We start from the raw sequence: 15,047 nt of genomic DNA on the forward strand, positions 1-15,047 counted from the left end.
TAACCCTGCCAAAAGCATGAGCCCCAGCTGTCAAAACATAGAAAACTTCAGCTTTACAATTAAACAGATTTCTGTTATTTCTGACTGGCTAGGATTCTTTTGCTTAGATCAAGGGCAATAAGCCATTGATCAAAATTTCTTTTTCTTCTTCGCATTTTTGATGTTAGGAAATGCTTTCAAACTCCCCACAGATATTTCAAGCGTTGACTTTACTGCCAAGCAGTCTCCGAAAGCTATTCCTCTTCTCTCTCCTCTCCCCCCGCCTCTGCTTATCTGCCTCATAGTGCTGTCAGGATTTCTCAAGTGTCCACAGTGGATTTCTCTAACGTCATTTCGAGTGGTTCTATGCTGCGTTCTGCAGCCGTAAGGGGAAGCGGATCCAGGGGAAGAGAAGAAGGAGAGTGCTTTAGCTTCAAGAGGAAATTCAGTTTATCTTCTAACTGGAGACAAAGCTGTTTGGATGCCAAGGCACAGCGTTCTTCTGGCACCTGTAGAGACCTGATTTTATAACACAGAGGACGCAGAGGCTTTTACTAAATCCTTAGTGCTTCTTAGGGAAGAAAGTAGAACTGACAAAAGAAAGAGCATGCAAGGGAGCGCTGGAAGCAGAAGGCTGGAGGCGTGTGTGTGCACGAGTGCGGGTGCATGTCTGCATGTGAGCATCCCGGCACCGGCGTTCCCATGGCGTTCCCCTGCCTGCAGAAGGAATCACGCAGGACCAGATGGCTGGATGGGGCCAGGCTGTGGGAGGGGATGGCAAGCATCTCCTTGGATTAATCGGGTGAAATGTAAGCACTCTTGTGGTACCGATGGGAGATGTTGACGCATCCCGGCTGTCGAGGGATCATAGGGGCCAATCCCCACCCCAGACCACACAACTCTGGAGCTGAGCATCCCATCACAGCTTCTGCCCTCTCCCTGCCCTGTCCCGGAAGAACGTGGTTTGATCCCTCATTCCTTCATAACATCAAGCTCCCAACTCCCGTGCACAGGTAAAAAAAATAACAGAGTGCAAATGCTGTGCCTGTCCCTGTCCTCCACTTTCTGCCTTGGAGCAGTAACACACGGAGCTGGCATGGGGCTGCCACTGCCCCACCACTCCCAGGAAGGAGGACATGGAGGATGAAACCATTCCAGCAGAAAAACACAATAAGAAGCTGGATGCCTTGAAAACAATGACACAACTTGCAATGTGTCAGAGTTGGTGGCATCTTGGCCTCCCACGTGTCCACGACTCATTTGCTTTCCTCAGTGGTGTTCCAACTACGAATTCACAAGCCAGTAAGTCTTAAACCACCAAGAGCAACAGAGATTATTCACTCAGATACAACTGTCTCAGGTGCCAATGCAGTTGTTTTGTGGAGACAAAGTTTGAACTTTCCTGTGAAAATCAACTTTTCGGTGCCCATGTTTCTGGTTTTGGTCACACAGGTGCTGTTAATTTTCCTTTCTCTTCTCTGTAGTTAAGCATAATAGGTGGGTTAAAATATCTAGCATCAATGCAAAAATACTTCCATAAGTTCTGTTAGAAGAATTACATAAACTAAATGGAATTGCAGTTTCTGACAAACATCAGCACTGTAGGAACAGCACGTTATAACAGACAGCAGATATCTGCAGTATGTTTCTGTTTTTATCATGTAACTCGAGGGCATAACCAAGTTACAGCAAAGGGGTATTTATCTTATTTTGTACATTTTTGTTTATTTTTCATTTTGCAGTAGCAGCAGAAAGATTCACAAGACCTCAGCTTTTCTTTTGACAAATGGTAAAGCCACTTTAAAGTCAGTCTGGGTTGTTATTTTTTTGACTGAACATCTCAAGCATCTAGTAATTCCCTTCAGACTGAGTCAGTGCTGGTCTCTGAAGGACTGAAAAAAAAAAAAGTTCTTATTATGCCCTCTGGAGAAAAGATCAGTCTCAGGAATTCAGAAAGTACACCATGCAAAAGTTGCTTTTCAGACGCTATGTCTGCAGGCTGTCTGTAATCAATTAATATAGGGTGTCAAGCAGTCAACCTTTTAAAAAGCAATTCATTATAAAGGCAGAACTCAGCCTGTTGCTTTGCTTTTTTGCATGTATTTTTTTGTTTGTTTCATATTCACTGATATGTTTCTGCAAGTTAAGACTATAGAAGCTAAAATATTAACCTTCACTCACAGCTCACTGTATTCAGCACACTAGCAGCAGGCTGGCATTGGGCTTCGTCACCAGATGCCCCAGGGAGAGAAGAAGTAATTTAATGTGAGTCCATTGGCAACTTGTTTTGCAGTAAAGTGGATTTCCTGTACTGTAGTTCCTAGTCCAAATTCATGATCAGTTCAAATCTGGTCTATTTTACAATGGAACTAGCTGGCTTTTTTGATGACTTCAGAGATCTCTATTCCCTCCTGTACAACATAATGTTATTCTTCATATCTTAAGTTTTGAGACAGAAAAGGGGGGAGGTCGGGCGGGCAAATCCCATCAACACGATGATGCCTGCTGTGGCAAGGGAAACGCATAAGCTAGGCTTTGATCAGGACATGAAAGAGAGAACTGATTTTCCAACTCTTTACATTTTTCTGGACAGGTTTTATATCTAAGCCAGATACTCCTGGTTGGCAGGCTTAGATACAACCTGGCCGAGAGATAGAGCTGGCCAGCAGGGAAGGTGGCACAGAGGAGGTAGGAAGGATGGTGGTCCCACAGGCCTGGGATGGGTTTCCATTCACCAGCCATGATAAAGTCAGATGCATGCTGACTACCCACCACAGATGTCTAACTTTTCTTAAAATCATTCAATTAAGATAATTCCGTAACTTCCCTGAGCAATCTATTCCTGTCCTTTCATATTCCTAAGGCCAGAAAATTCCCCGTTATCCCTCCTGACTCTTTTATGGTTACAAATGAATCTTGCTTCTTCATGCCCTGCTCCAGATGAACAGCTGATCAGCTTTCTCCTGACAGTCTTCCATGTATTAGAGAACTAACAATGTGTTCAGTCCTCAAGAGCGCTCTTCTTTCAACCTCACTGAGGCCAGCTCCTAATCTTTCTTCACAGGTAATGCTTTCTAGGCCTCCGATTACACTTTCAGCCCATCTCTGGGCAGTCTTCAGCTTGCTGGCGTCTTAAAGAGCAGTGCCCCAGAGTGGAGTTTTGTTGAGACCTTGTTCGTGCCAATTAGGATGGAATAAGCACTTCCCATGGCTTACATACAAGATGTTTGTTAATATGTTTCCAGATGAAGTTTGCCTTTTTTGCAGCAGCATCTTGACTCATGCCAAGTTTGTGATCCAGTGTAACTCCCACGGCCCTTTTCGCAGAGCTGCTGGCTGGCCAGTCACTCCTCATTTTGCATCTGTGCATTTGATTTCTCCTTCCTAACAGCAGCATGCCATGCTTGTCTTTACAGATTTACATGGTGATTTGGGATCATTTCTCCATTTTAGGAAAATTGTTCTGAATTCTTACCCTGGTTATCCTTCTGGTGTGGGTTAACCCTGGCAGGCAGCTTAGCCTCACCAAGCCGCTCACTCAGTCCCTGCCAGAGTGGGAAGGGGGAGAAAATCAGAATGGTGAAAGTAAGAAAACTCATGGATTGAGATAAAGACAGTTTAATAGGTAAAGCAAAAGCTGCATGTGCAACCAAAGCAAAACGAGGAATTCATTCCCCACTTCCCATGGGCAGGCAGGTGTTCAGCCATCTCCAGGACAGCAGGGCTCCAGGACGCCTAACGGTGACTTGGGAAGACAAATGCCATCACTCTGAATGTCCTCCCTTCATCCTTCTTCCCCCACCTTTTATTGCTGAGCATGACATGGTATGGTCTGGGATATCCCTTTCGTCAGATGGGGTCAGCTGTCCCAGCTGTGTCCCCTCCCAAATTCTTGTGCACCCCCAGCCAACTCACTAGTGGGGCAGCAAGAGAAACAAAAAAGGCCTAGACACTGTGCAAGCAGTGCCCAGCAATAACTAAAACAAGGTGTGTTATTACCCTTGTGTGGTCACAAATCCAAAACATAGCACCACATGAGCTACTACGAAGAAAATTAACTCTGTCCCAGCTAAAACCAGTCCACCTTCCAACTGCTTGCAGACTTAATCAGCTCAGTGCCCACTGCTGGTTTTAGAAGCGCGCTCTCTAGCTCACTTACCAAGTAATTAATGAAAAGATTGACTAGCACTGCAACTGAGACAAGCCCTGTTGGTACCTACTTGAAATGTCCTCTTGGTTTGACAGAAAATCATTAACTGGAAAACATTGCAAAGCAACTGGTAGCATCTGGTTAACTGCAGTTTGAATTATTGCATGTATGCTGCTGAGTTAAAAAAAGAGTTCAAGACTGGAAGGCACCCTTCAAATACACACATCGCTGTCCTAGCAGGAAGAAGTTGAAAGAACAAACTTGTGCGAGATAGTCATCATACTGCCTGCTCTTCTGTGGGAAGATTGTCAGATACAGCAAAGTAATCATAGTACAGGAGCTTGAATAGAAGTCATGATTGCTTAACTAATGGACTACTAATTCTGTTATCTTTGTAGGCAGAGACATTCCAATCAACCATGATCAAATTGAAGATGAGGCAATTCTAAGTCAATGTTTACCCACGCTGTTTTGCTAAAATGAAAATAAGAAAGGCTGTCAGTCTGTACAGACCATCAACCACTGCGGTCAAGGAGAATCTTGCACTGTTATCTGACTTGTTTAAAAGGGTTTTCATCTTCATCTATGGAAGGTGGGCTCAGAGATGGACTACTATGACACAGCTGTCATTTCTGCTCCAGTGTGGTAGTGATTTTATCTTTATATGGTTTCCATCATTTTCAGATGTGGGGTGTATGTGCCCAACATCTTCACAGAGGCATTTTGAGCTTATGTGTTAAAATTGACCATTTCTTTCTGTTAGCGGGAAGGATCCAGCTTTTATTTCAGGTCAGGCTGGCCTCTTCTGTATCAGTTAACTATCTGGCAGAGTAAAGAGGAATATGCTGTATATGTGTTGCCATTGCTAATTATTTCTGCAGTAGTCGCATGTGAAAACACCAACCAGATGTCACTGCCTTATTGTGTAGCACGCTCCAGACAAGCAACAAATTCGTGTCCAGAGAGCTCTTGAGGTTACAGATGTGACTATGTGTGTAACCCGTCTGAGATGACCCTCACTGGCTGCACCACTGAAATCATCCTACTACCAGGTTTGGCATAAAGCATGTCCTCGGACATTTTGGGGTTACCCAAATCAGCTTAACCCTGACGTTTGAGCTAACATGTTTTGTCTCACCATTGGGGTAGGATGAGGAAACGGAGAACATTGGCTTAGGTGGCACACGTGACAGGTGGTAATTTGTTAGATCAGAGCAACTCAATTGCATTTAATTATATGGTCATACCTGCAGGTCATGTGTCAGGGGAAAAAAAGTGGATAAAACAGACAAAGGAATGGAAGATAGGATGGAGCGATAGGATTGCAATGTAAAACCAGGCTTAGCGCAAAAGGAAGAAAAGCCCCAGTGCTGTTGACTCCCTTCCCTACTTATCCCTAGTTGTTCCCTTTGGTTAGCTGTATTTTTCATTGATAATCCTTCTTGCTCAGCTCTTTAATTTAAGAAAGGGGACTTTTATACTCCTAAAGACCCGACTTTAGTATAAGGATACTGGGAGGGTTTTTTAGCAAATGGTCTTTGATGGGTCCATTTTTATTTTTTAAGTAACAAAAAGACAAAACTAGGAAAAAAGATGAAATCCAATTTTTGCTGAAGAGAGGGTGCTCTTATTACAAATGCTGCCAGGGCTTGAGCAGCTTCTAGCAAGCCTCATGCTATTGCAAAGCTTACTAGTAATTACAACCCAAGTGTTGTGACATTTGGAAAGCTGCATTGCCTTGGTCACTTAATCAAAGAAATTGTCATTTCCATGCCCGGGCATTCCTCTGACACTGACAGCCACTTACTTTGCAATCCTTTAAAATTATTCTGGGATTTTTTCTTCATTTTTTAAAGAGCATACGTGATCAGTTGGTCCCTATAAGAGAAAAGGGCTTCAGTCAACTCAGCGCGTCCCACAAGTAATTCACAGGGCATTGCTTGGAAACATAGTAGGACCGAAAATGCCTGTAGCACAGCTGACGGGGAAGGTTGCAGAAACCTCAGCTGCATTGCCTGCAAAGCTTATGCCCTGTAATAATTGATCGCACCTCAGTGCGCCGGACCAGAGCTCTGTCCCTGTGCCATGCTGCTGAGTGCGGCGAGGACTGCGATGCCCGTGGATGCAGAGCCCCTGGGGCTCCCTGCACGCCCACGGGTGACGAGACGCTGAGCTTCCCCTTGCTCCCAGAAAAGAAGCCATTGGCTCGAGCACGTTGGTATTTCTCTTCTTGATGCTAATGAAGCATCGCTTGCCTTGTTCGAGACACGCTGTCATGAGGGCAGGAGGGCGCAGGGGCAAGACCTAATTTTTTTAATGCGTGAAATACATGACGAATCTTTTTTTTGGGGTGCTCAGATTTGATGCTGTGGAAGCTGCCAAAACTTCAGAGAGAGTGAAATTTTCATGCTCCTGGCTTTGGTGGTGTCAAGGACCTGCTTCTACAATGTCAGACCATCTGAGAACCGTCAGGGCCCCTCCCGTTCCTGCTCCTCACCCGGTCCAGGAGCAGTGCAAAGCCCAGCTCATTTTCAGAAATACGTTGCCTGAGCAAGAAGAGCTTCTGCTTTCGTCACCTCTAGGCCACAGTCCGTGCGGGTGTGATATGTTCTGTCAGTCTCAGCTGACTCCTCAGTGTCTAGCTAAATGCATCTTTTATGAACTGATGAATTCTTTGTAGGAATTATTTCACTGTAATGTGTTCCAGTGTCTGGTACATGCAAATCCTGGCAATTTTTCATTGTCCACAAACAGCCCTTTTTCTCTTCCATGAGGAATTGATTTTGAGAGAAGACTATACCTCCTGTGATGCCTGAATTTTCCACAAGCAATCTTCCCTCTGAGTGCAGGCCCGCCCAATACCATTTAGTTTGTTGGAAGTGCTGAAATTGCAGCCTGAGGTGGCACAGCTGCTGGAACAATATCAACCAAGTGGGAATAGATACATCAGCGACAAGGGACAAGATGACCTCCACTAATCCAAACCTTTTACCCACATGTTTCTGTTTTCCATAAAAATACAAGTCTCACTTGCCTGTCATTTAAAAAGATTACAGAGCAAGACCAAGCAATTTTAACTGTTTGCTTCTGAAATGAAATCCATCCCTTGTGAATGGGGAGAGCCAGAGCTAACTACGTGTAAGATTAGAGTATGTCAAAGCACATCCTGACTTCTGTCATTGATTCTCTCTCATTCAGGTGTTCAATGAGTGAGTTTGCTCTGCCTTTCTGCAAAATGTGAGTGTTGCTCCTGGTGCTCCCCAGGACCAGTAAATCTTGTTTGCTTCCTTATGAGAGACAAGGAGCAGCAAGCTAACCAGTCAGTCTAAATCATCTTATTTAAAAACACTAATTCTACGCAGTTTGTCTAACAGCTCATTTCAGAATCCTGTGCTGTCAGTGAAGCTGTGATAGATTCTCCTCTAGTTCGAATAGATGAACCTAAAGTTTCAGAAGGTTGCTCATACTCGGTCCAGCTGTTTTGCTTAAATTCTCTGGAAGGTACAGTTAGTCTACCAGAGTTGCCTAAATCATCTAGTCATACTTGATTTATATTAACACAAAGGTTTAACATTTGCTGGGCTTCAGTTTAGGGGAGGTCTTTGAGGCACGGCATAGGATTATGTAGGAGACCCCCGTGGTAGCTCTGAGGAAGCCCTTGGTACGTACAAAGGCAGTGCAATGCCACGTTAGGAAGCAAGCTGGGCTCCGGGAAGCAACAGGGCCTTGTCAGCCCCGTCATCCGTATTTTTGTGGCTCCTCAGTGCAGGGCGAGTGGTGCAGCCCTCGATCTACGATGTTTTGCACAGCAGAGGCAGAGCTGAGGAATCCAAATAGCAGTTGCAGGGCTGTGAATTGCTCTGGGGTTGCAGGTCCTAACCTTTTGTGTCTCTTCCTTGGCTGACACTTCATCCTGCCGGCTGCCTTTTGCCCTCTCTCAGACCCCTGCAGCCAAGGAAGTCTCTGAGCAGCTGATTTCCCAAAGCTGGGAGGGCACAGGGGAGGGCTCAGTCCTGGCTTTGTCCTGTTTCCTATGCTCTTGCCCAAATAGCTAATTTTTTTTTATCATAGCAATCATTCTCACTGTTTTTATGATCTCTTTGTAACGAGGTGGAGTCACCCTGTGTATGCTGTAAGTGCTGTTTCATTTACCTGTTGGGACTTCCTGAAGCAGAGGTTGGATCCATACCATTATTTTAATAGCCCTTGCTAGATCTGTTCTCCATTAATTTGTCTAATCCCCTTTGAACATGTTCATACTTTTGGCTTCCACAGTACTGTGTGCAGTATGTCTCCATTTAATTATGTGTTGTGTGAAAAAGTGCTTCCTATTTTATAGTTTCAACGATTTGCCTGATAATCTCATTAGGTTCCCCCTAATTCCTGTATTGTGGGAAATAACCGATCTGTTCCCAAGTTACCTTTTCTGTGCAGGCAGGGATTTTGTAAACCACTATCATATTTCCCGTCAGTTGTCTGCTTTCCAAGCAGGCATCTCCAATGTACAGGAGTTGTTGCGCACCTCTCATGGTCCTCGCTGGCCTTCTCTGTGCTGTTCATAGTTCTGCAATATCCTATTCCAGCTGCGGTGGCCAGAACAGGACACAGCGTTCGGGAAGGTAGGTATGGCAGGGCTTCCCGCAGCGTTGTTTTCTACAGGTGGTTTTTACCTCTTTCTCTAGACCTTTCCTAACAACTCCCAATCTTCTCTTTTGCCTTTTGGACACTGCTGAGTATCAGGTTTTAGGAGTGACTCCCTTTCTGTGTGAGAATAGGCAGTTTAGAGTCAATAGTAGCATGGGAATATTTGGGATTTGTATTCCCAGAGCACACACTGCGTTTGCTTTTTGGCTAGTTTCACAATGGACTGTTAACTTTTGCTGAGTACGGAGGTTTGTTACCTTTAAGGCTCTTGCTTTGTACTGGAATTCATCATTCCCATCTAATGTGGGGGTAGAATTAAGTGCCTAGAAAATGGGATTCACAAAATCTGACAAGCAGAACAGGTGTCTAAGCCAGCGGGAGATACTGGTAGGGAAGGGTGGCTTGGATCTTGTTTTTTCAGTCTGAGGAAGTTACCTGCTTCCACTTGAGATTCAGGGCATGTGCCCAGCTCTGCAGGGTGCCAAGGTTTCCTTCCAGAAATAAAAGATGAGGATCTCTTATACGACTGAGCAGGAAATCTTGTTCATGCTTGGGCATCCCACACTTGAAGCACTTGCATGAAACTCCTGGATTGTTTTCTCCCAAAATGAGATGGGAGCCCACATTCCCCAGGGAAATTATGTATGCTTTACACCTCTTTACAGGCTGTGCGGCAGGCAGGAGAGTGGAGCAGAGAAGGGGAGATCTCAGTGCTTTGTGCTGACGTTCCCTTACTTGTTGTAGGCTAATCAAACATCTAGTGGATTGCGGCGTGAAGAAGGGAGCTGAATGTCAAATGCGTGCAAGGATATCATGCCTGCTCCCTTCTTTTGTGTTCCCAAAGAGGTTGCTCGCACTTCAAAGGCAGAGATGGACTAAAATCAGGACTAAAACACATCCATCTGAGCATGGTTTTAGAGATAGTGGCTCCTTGGAAATAAGTGGAAATGTTGCCACGGGCTTCATGAGAACCATGGTTTCATCCCCTTCTTTGGTGTTGTCCTTGCATTTCACTTTGTCAGGACACAATTTTGAGTTACTTCATCACAGCAGTAGTTTTCAATTCCCTCATGCTCTGTTTCAGCTGTTCCCACTAAAAAAAATATCACTGAAAACTGTTATTGGGGCATGGAGTAAGTTGTGTATCTTAACGACTTTCCATCCTTTTCATAACCATCACCTATTCCCTATGTACCAGGCCAGGAAAAGCAATGAAATACAAAACTATCCATCCATCAGCTTCTCCCTCCATCAAACACAGAAGAAAAACAATATCAGTGCAGCAGATCGTCTGTCCCTCATTCCCCATTAATCGTGTTAGCGTTCCTTTTGCCTTCTGCCTGTTCTGAATTCAGCAGCCTCCAGGAAGCTCACTGAGAGCTGAGACTCTCTGCTTCCTCTTCAGGTTTTTTTCCTTTTGAGCTAGCTTTTAACTTTGTTCCAGTGTTTGAAAGATCTAATATTCTGTCTAAATTGAATATTCAAATATATTTTTAGATTCCCTCTTTTTCTCTTTTAGTAGTCTCTAGAGCCTTGCATCCGCCCCAGTTCAACAGCAGCACATGATGAAGTGCCTGTGTGCTTTGCTGTACTGGGGCCTGAACACTAGTTTCTTCTTCTCAGTTTTGTTTTCAAAACATTTGAAATTCCCAATCAGGTCCAGCTGCAAGATATTTTACTTTTTTTCTCCTGGCTTTAATACTAGTTATCTTCAAATTAGTGACCATAAGTAATATGTTTGTGCATGTATGTATGCATATTACTATCACTGGCATTTAAAAGCTAATGATATTATGATCCTAAAATCCTTTTTGTTCCTTGGCATTTAACTTGTATACTGAGATTATAATAATAGACTTCTGGCCAGAAGCAGTTGTGTCCCTTAAAAACTAAAGCTTGGGCAAGTATTTCCATACAATGTATGATACAAAACTAGTCTTTCCCTAAAATCAGAAGTAATTGTGTAGTAAGTAATTACTGTTGTCTTGTTCAGTATGTCATCTGTGCCTCATGAGAAATAGTGGCAAACTGCAAATGATAAATACATATCCAAAGACATTCCAGACCTGAAGCTTTCCTTTGAGAAGATGCTGGTTTGTTTTTTGTGCCTTTTAAATAATTATCAAAATCTCAAGTCCAATAATTTTACAGATTTTAAAAACCCAAATAGCTTTTTTCCTAAAAAGCGTAATCCAAATACCACCTACTTTTTAAATGCAAGCATCAATGACCAGTAGCCACATTGGAATCAGAATAAAAATGTACTGTTCTCCAGACATTAACTTAAATTTACTGAAAACAAGTACTGACCAAGTTAAACAAGCAATAGTAGTGGTTTGGGGGTACTGACTGATAGATGAGTTCTTTATTTGTTCTGTAGAGCTCAGGTCAGCATTTAAACAGTTTTGTTTCTCTTTTCTTCATTTTTAAGTGAAACCTTTTTCTCCCTCTGGCTCTCTTATCTATTGAGGTAACTGGTGTTGCATGAGAAATTACCTCATTTCAATGGCTGGAGCCAGTTTTTCTATCAGCTGTGGTAAGGTTTCCTCATTTATTTAATGAGCCTAGATAGTTAGGAAATTAAGTATTAGGAGCTGCAGATGAAGAAAACTAAAACAGAATTTTCTGTTTATTAGGGTGGTTAAAAAAAGAAAAGATCTGTATTAATATAGGCAGTACATATAATTGGTATTTGGATTATGGCATGATTATTACTTTGCAGACAGGGGACTCTGTTATCACTCAGTCATCAACGAAGTAGCTGCATTCTGTGCTCATCTCATCCCTGAAGCTGAAAGAAGAGCTAGTTATTATCTTCAAGTGGGGTTATTAATGAGGGGAAAAATCATCCCCAATTACTGTGAAGCAAAATATTTCAACATTTACATATCTGAGACTTTAATTTTCATCTAGTCCTTCATGAGTTCTTAAGCTCAGACTGTATTCACTTCTCCAAACGTTCCCACAGCGACATAGCAAGGGGAACGTGCACCTGCCCGAGTGCTGGCTGCCCCAGGTGAACACTTCACATGGAAATGCTGCTCCTTCCAGCCTTGTGCTGCCAGACACTGATTTCCACCGAGATTCCTTCGTGCTACACCGTAGGAATGGAGTCTCAAGCGTAGGCTTTGCTAGAGAAGTAAGAAATTCTGACCTGCCTATACTGTCTGTGTTCACAGAGCTTTTTTCCTTAACTAGAAACAGCCTGGGATTTATTTGAAAGAGCTAATTTCACTCTTTTGCTTTTTTTTTGAACAAGCTATTGATCCTTGTGAAATTAGTGGTTTGGAAGTTTTGACTCTAAATCTCCTAGAATAAATCCTGAGCAACACAAAGGTGATGATTTAAATTCAGTTAAAAATGTGGGCAGTAACCAGGAGATGGGAGGAGTGCTGTCCATACTGTGAAGCCATCCATCAACACAGATGCGAAGGTCTGACCTTGGCAGGTTCAGGAGGTAGGGACGTCAAACACAGTTTGCAGTCAATTGGAAATGTAGCTACTAGACAAAGAAAACTCAATAATTACACAGCTGTTTCAGTAGATTGCAGATTTCCTAGAAAACAATAAAACAGCCATCTGTGAATGAAAAAAGTAAAGCATCTTTTTTCTCCATTCAAAAACTTAATTCCTGAAAGTCATCAGATATGTCCTCTGTAAACTTCTTATCTCTCTTCAAAACCCCCAGAGTCTGTAACCAATCGGTGTACATTTCTCTGCGGCATTTGTGCCCATTAATGCCTCGTTGATTTACAGTGAAACTGCTGAAGAAAGGACTGTCTTGGACAGCCATATAAATATTAAATTAATTTCTTGTGAAGGATGGCTGCTATTACACTAAATATTAAATGAATTCATAATACTTGGACATTTGCAATAAATCACTACTGGGACTGCATACTAACATCCCATTCCCAATCTTGTCTTTTTTTTTAATATGAAAGCCAGGGAAAAGGACTGATTGCTCTCAAAGAAATGTACAGCTTTGTAACAACACTGGAGTCATTAACGAATTCCCATGGCGCAAGGAGGAGTTTTAACTTAGTCCCATTTTACAGATGGGAGGAGGCATGAAGGGGTTTAAGTTGAACTGCTGATCACAGGAGGTTCAAACCCAGTCTGTGTCTCATGAGAGACATCACAGTAAATTATCAGCTCCTTACAGTCCTTGTTTTGCTTGAAGTGCTCTGAGCAGCATCGGCAGAGGATCTGGCAACGTGACACCAGAAGGCTGAGAGCATTTGCCAGACTCAGAGAGGAAAAGTGCTGGATGTGATGTCTAATCTCCAGGCACCCAAAGTGGTTTGTGTCAGTTCACCTCTGCATATCTTGCCCAAAGCCACGATGGGAAGAATGGGACTCGAGGTTTTGACTAGCAGGACTAGGCTTAGCAATTGAAGTAAGTCATCTCTCTTTAGAGAACACAGATCTTTTAGTCTCAAAAGTTTAGTAAAATGCTCAGTGGACTAAGAAGGGCTAAAAATCAATTCTTTATTTTTCCTTTTGTTAAAGTAGAGCAAAGGGTAGATCAGCAAGTTCATTATAGTTCTCTGTTATCTGAGGGGTAGTAGCTTGAGTGTAGAAATTTGTGCCAGGGCTAAGCATGTAGAGTGGAAGCCGTTCTTGTAAACAAAATGGAATGACTGTCAGACTCATCTGCTTTTTAATGTGCAGATGGGTGTGAATATATGCATCTCCTTCTTTCCAAAGATTTTTGCTTCTGTGCCTTAAATGGTCACACAAGGTTTTTCTAATGAAAATTTGCCAAGGTATTTAAATTATAAGCAAAAATTAGAAAAGCTGCTACCACATAGGAATATTAACTGTTCATTATACAGGGCTTTAGTTCACATAGTTACTTTGCATGTGCAGAGCTGCCAATTAAAGGGGCTCAAAGTGCTCACTGCTGCACAATAGCTGTTTCTCCAGAGCCCCACAATGGCTGTTGTATTCTGTCACTGACCTTTAGACACCTTCAAATGCATATTGACACAGTATGCTGGGATCATTAGAGCTATTGTTTCAGTGCGCCACAGGGAAAGGAGAGTTCTGCAATTTCGTGAAGAGCTTTAAAATTTGATATAATGGTGACAGCAGCGATATTTCTTAATTAGAGAGTGAGAGAAACACTGAAGTATTTTTCTGGTGCTGCAGGTGAATTCCGGCGTGCACACCTACCACAGTTCCCACAACGGTCGCTTCCCATTGGGGAAAGAAGCTGTTTATCAGGGGCATTTGGTCTGCTTTTCTATTGTTGCCAGGGGAATTTATTTAGTATGTTTGACCTGATGGTGCCATATGGCCAGCCTCCCTTAGCTTCCATGGATTCTGCCTGGATGAACATCTTGGCAGGATGGATCCTTTCATCCTGTAAGTGACAAATGCCCTTTTAAACTGAGCGTATACTTGGAACCGGTGGTATACAGGAGACTGGGATCTGGAATCATAGTTCAGACTCTACTCTTCAAAGATCAGTGGGTGTTGTCTCTGTGATAACAACTATGCTTCATTTTAGCTCTTCCATGTCTTAACATCTAAGGTATTTCTGCTTTCTTACCAGTCTGTGACAGCTAAAGAGTGCAAACAAGAACTTTGGGAGCAGAGGTATCAGATACTCCAAGTACATTTACTGTAGTAAATCCAAGCGTCTTCTAAAAGCTTATATTTATTTTATTGTAGCCCCCCTATTCTTTAAAGCTGCTTTGAGAAATTACTTAAGCAGTCAGCACATAAAAGAGCATCATTTTAAACCTTGCATGGGACGGTTTGTCTACAGAGAATAAATAAATTACTGGCTTGTATTTCCAAAGAGTGTTCCTGCTTAAAGACGGAGAGATAGTTTCTGTTCCATAAGTATTGCAGTTGCTGGGTTGGTTTTTATCCCTTGGGATCCTATTATAGAACAAATAATCAAATATAGCTAGACTTCACAGCCCTGAGTCTCTGAAGATAGTCTTGGGTAATGGCTTGCACTTCTGACAGAAGAGGAAGAAATCTAACAGGCCTTGTGCAAAACTTCTCGTGTCATTAAAAAAAATGGAAAATTTACTGCACAGCATTGCTGGTTGCAACCTAGCCCAGCGCTGTGCAGCACATACTGGAGGATGGCCAGTTTCTGCACACAATCCCTCTACCCAAAAAACTTTCTAGCTGAAGGACATAATATTTGATATTTGTGTGTGCTTGAGATCAATGTGCAGCAGGATTTCTCACACTGCTGTAAAACCCACAAGGTCAGATGCGTTTCTTCAGTAATGCAGGCTGAACTTTTCTT

At 42.9% G+C, this 15,047-nt stretch overlaps 1 protein-coding gene across 1 annotated transcript in view; it reads left to right on the plus strand.

The window, feature by feature from the left end:
• Window positions 1–15,047, plus strand: part of SH3RF3 (SH3 domain containing ring finger 3) — a 249,147-nt gene that overhangs the window by 219,076 nt on the left and 15,024 nt on the right. The gene's annotated exons all lie outside the window — the stretch shown is intronic.

The sequence above is a fragment of the Haliaeetus albicilla genome, chromosome 25, assembly GCF_947461875.1.
Source record: "Haliaeetus albicilla chromosome 25, bHalAlb1.1, whole genome shotgun sequence".
In the NCBI taxonomy this organism is placed as follows: Eukaryota; Metazoa; Chordata; class Aves; order Accipitriformes; family Accipitridae; genus Haliaeetus; species Haliaeetus albicilla.